This window comes from Emys orbicularis, chromosome 1 (genome assembly GCF_028017835.1).
Source record: "Emys orbicularis isolate rEmyOrb1 chromosome 1, rEmyOrb1.hap1, whole genome shotgun sequence".
In the NCBI taxonomy this organism is placed as follows: Eukaryota; Metazoa; Chordata; order Testudines; family Emydidae; genus Emys; species Emys orbicularis.
In genome coordinates this window covers 103902102-103906653 of record NC_088683.1, presented here as the reverse complement: position 1 = coordinate 103906653, position 4552 = coordinate 103902102, and the positions used below count along the sequence as shown (strand labels likewise).

Below are 4552 nucleotides of genomic sequence, written 5' to 3'. Positions count from 1 at the left end.
GTTTTACATGTTTTTGTAAATTATAGACCAGAAGAATCGGTGTCAGAAGATGACAAAAGGAGGTAGGATTTGTACTGGGAATGGCTTTAATTTGAATAGCTCAGACAGAATTCTGCCATCATATGAGGATCACCTGGAAAAAAACAAAGGGAGGGGATATGGGGGAAGAAATCTCCATGAGGATCCCTCTGTAAGAGTTCCCCCCTTGCATTTTGTTGTGGAAGGGGTTTTGCCTACTCACAAAATAGGCCACTGAGCCCAGCCCCCAAACCTTGCAGATCTCAAGGGATCTGCCAGTGGAAAAAAGACTATTGGTGCAGAAGACCTCTGCCTTCACATCAACTCTGGCTCCTGGCTTTATTAGAGTCTGGTCACTTGGGACCCTGGGCTTGGATGTGGGTGCTCTGCAGAAAGATAATACATAATATAATTATTCTGAGCTGTATTATCATTTCTCAGGAATCTCTCCTGGGCTGGAAGGGAGAAGAAAGATGTATGTTCCACCTCACCCATTCCTCCCCTTGCCCACCTCATGTTTTCCCCATCCTCCCAGTCAGATCTCAGACCCCTGGGCTCACAGAAGGAGGGGGATGGACTGTGGAGGCACCCTTAAGCCTTCTGCATGTAGACAGGTCCCCCATGCATGGCTGTGTGGAGAGGGATCCAGGCCCTTTTTTACTAAATGGGGGGGGGGACACATGACCCCCTTTTTTGCGTGCATCATGCAAGTGAGTTGCGTAAATTGTCTCAATAGCGTACATTACTAGCAGATTAAATCTCCCATCAGGCAAACACTAGACAACTTTGGGGGTAAGAAAGAAGAGTGTCAGAGGGTATTTGTTGCCATGAAAAGGTTGGGTTTTGATGGAAAGTATGAAGAACTTGGTTGAGGACCCATTAGCTCTGTGCTCCCTTCCTAGCATAGGTTCCTTTTTAAAATCAATGACCAGCCTAAATTTATTTTTGTCAAACAAGGGCTCAGTTTTAATAAAAACATTACATTTAAAATTGCAGCCTCTTAATATGCATTGGAAACAAGGGATTCTTTTATAAAAGTAGTTACAAAGTATCCTCTGTTTGTCCGTCTATGGCCTTTCTAATGTGGCTGTTTTATGTAGACATTCTATGGGAAAGCATTAACACTAAGCCATGATTTCTCTTCAAATAAGGAACTATGGTGGTGTATACGTTGGTCTGCCATCAGAGGCTGCTACCATGGCTCCCAGTCAGACAAAGACTGAATCTAAAGGTACTTGTAGATTGTTTATTGTATTTCCTCTGCTTTCCCCATTCATTTTAATCTTTTACAATATATATTATTTCAGTAAGACTGACCAGCATAGGGAGCAATTTAATTGCATGGAATTATTTACAGTAGCTATGGTCATTTTCCCTATTTGTTTAAATTTCCATCTGCCTACTGTAGTAATCATAAAGCAACAATCTGCTTCTGACCATGATATATATGCAGTATGTTGTCTCTCATGAGTAACTTTAATATAATTTTTCAGTGTTTTTAGCGGTATTCAGTGTAAACACCTCACAGGATTAAGAGGCTGTGATATATATTTATGGAGTTTTAGTGCTCTTTATAGTTCTGAATGTATTTACTTAAATTATGCTTAATTCCAACAGTAGCAAGGCAGTGGTTGCTTGATTTCAGATTTAGTTCTGTTCTGTCTATCTTATGCTGAACCCATCACAATTTGATATTTTTTCTTGAGGCAGAGAGAACATGCATTAGCTTTAAAGGTTCTTGCTTGATAACAAGAGAATGATATGACATATAAATATATCTTATATTTTTATACTTAATAAAACAGTGTCTGTGTTCTGACACATGGGGCTCTGATCCCTGATTGGGGAGGTCTAGATGCTACTACTATACAAGCAGATAATAATACATTCAGTTGATATAGAAAATGATTAACCTGTTGCATTGTATTACATTCCATGGTGTTAAAATAAATAATATGCTATATTTTAACTGTGTATGCCTTTCTTTTTTCCCTTTAAGATTAGAGGAAAATAGACCAAGATTCAATCATCAGGAGGTACAGTATGATTTAACAAATTTTATATGTGTAGAATTTTTAAGTAAAAAGAAAAGAATTCAATAACCACATTTCTTATGTTGCTACCATGTGTTTTCGGACTTACTTTACAGTACTGACAACCCCATTATAAATGTATTGGCTGAAATAAGGTCTGATCTTGTAGTGTTACCGAGAGCCTCTGGTGAGAAGCTGGGTGCCCTCAATTCCCATTTACTTTAATGAGAGTAAAGGTGCTCAGCACTTGGTAGAATCAGGCCAGTAGACTTGAAGAAGGTTTTAATGGAAGCAGGTCATTTGCGATTACAGTACTTATTTTCAGATTTAGCACAAATACAAGGGCCAGGGCATGGTTTGGCACCAAATATATAAAACAAGTGAGGTATTAGACTATTTCCATGGAGCTGTCTTAATAATATATAAGATATCTATGGCTTGATCCTCCGAGATACAGGGTAGAAATGGTTTAAAAAAAAAAATGTAGGGTTTTCCCACAGAAAATTTCAGTGAAGAGGGAAAAAAATCTTTTTCATTTAATTTTTCCATGGGAAATTTAGATGTTTCAGTGGGAATTCAAAGTTTCAAACATTTAATCTGAAAACTAAAATATTTTGGTTTTCAAGTGATGGGTTTCTCAAAATAATAAAATTTCCATAGAAAGCAGACACTTCAGTTTAATCAAACCTCCAATTTTTCTACCAAAAACAGTTTAAACGGAATAGTTTTAAGCAATGTTAAGCACTTTGGCTGCAATCCAGCAAAGCACTTAAGGACATGGTTAGTTAAAGCATGTGAATGGTCCCTTTGGCTTCATCGGGACTACTCATATACTTAAAAGTATATTTCTTGGAGTTTGATGCTTTTCTCATTCAAGCCAATGGAAAAACTTCCATTGACTTGAATGGTGCAGGATCAAGCCCTTGCTTGCTGAATCAGTGCCTCATGTTGGGAAGACTTACACATGTGTAACTTTACACATGTAAAGCGTCCCATTGAATTTTACAGGACTGCTCACATACACCTATGTTTGCAGTATCTGAGCGCTGAAGCCTCTACTGCATTTCTAACAAAGACATAGTTAATGTTTAACAGATTCTGTTTTAAAAGTGCTAATGTCTTCTATTATTGTTATATCAGTCCATCTAAAACTATTTTTTTCCTTTGAATCAGTCCTTTGCATAGACCACTCATCTAAACTTAAGGGACAGCTGCCTTTCCGCTGAAGATTTTTATAAGTCCAGCCAGCAAGAAAGTTCAGAGCACCAAAAATCTTAACTGTCGCAAGGTACAACTACGGGTAAAGTTTAATGGTACAGTAGGGAATCAATTGGACTATGATGGTTGCATTATGGAACCTTCTGCTGTCCTCCAGTGAAAAATGAATTAATAAACTTATGGTGGATATTTCTGCACAAGAGCTAATTTGACAATCTGCAGCATATTTCTCTTTGGCCATGTTGCAGACTTAATCAACTACACTACATATATTTTCTCCAACAATTTTTGATAGTTTTTATGTAAGAAAATCATTACTACTTGTTCCTATGGTAGGTTACTGAAAAATAATTATTAATTTACTTCAGAGTAATATATTTGACATGTTTGCATCTTTTTAGTACTGCTGCAGATTTTAAGGATATTTTTGCTGTGAGTAGGATCAGCTGGGCCTAAGATAATCCGATTCTTATAGATGTCACTTTTATACAGTGAACCAACTATTGACATTTAATTTGCACCTTTAAAAAATATATTATTGCTCAAGGAAATTATTTACATAGGAATAATGTACTTCATTGCAATATTTTTCAATGGAATGCTAATTTTTGCCTGTCATTATTTCTTTCAGCTTTATTTCTTTACGAAGCATTAAAGGAAAAATATAACTACTGCCTAACCACATTATTGGGTTATGTCTTCCATTTTGTGTAATATCATAATGATATTTTCTCATACAAAGATGATAGTGATGATGTTGCCAGAGATAGCTGGACTAAACCTCAAATCTGCACATTCCTAAACTCTAGAGAGGAGGTTTGATTAGTCTTCAAGTTTTGTACCTCAGTTTGTCTCTGAGCATTTCAGTATGTATGGTAAATTGCAGTAGGGTAAATGTTCTGTTACTTCTGTGTACTGTAGTGTTAAATGATGGATGGGTCATTAAAAACCCATTAACTTTATAACTACTGTAAGTTTCCCACAAAACATCAAACTAATTGTACATTTCCACATGGCTGAATGTTTTTAAATGATTAAAGCATTTTGCGTAATTCTTTAGTCAAGTTCTTTTTCTAACAGAACATAATATGGCATACATCCAAAAAGCCAACCCATTAATATGTTTCATAAAGACTGCTTTTAAAAACAAAACAGGAACATTTGGACATCCAGAAGTAAGCTATTAAGAGCTATACCATATACTCAGTCATCATGTGCAAATTCCCACTGATTTAACCAAAACATATGAAGATCAGTACATGACCATGCATTCTGAATCGCAA

General features: G+C 36.4%; 1 long non-coding RNA gene across 1 annotated transcript; it reads left to right on the top strand.

Moving 5' to 3' along the window:
* The first annotated feature begins 2014 nt into the window (after positions 1-2014).
* On the top strand, positions 2015-4312 carry LOC135872967 (uncharacterized). Its single transcript, XR_010561068.1, has 3 exons — positions 2015-2054; positions 3225-3339; positions 3901-4312. It is a non-coding gene; the product is annotated as an uncharacterized LOC135872967 (long non-coding RNA).
* The last annotated feature ends 240 nt before the right edge of the window (positions 4313-4552 follow it).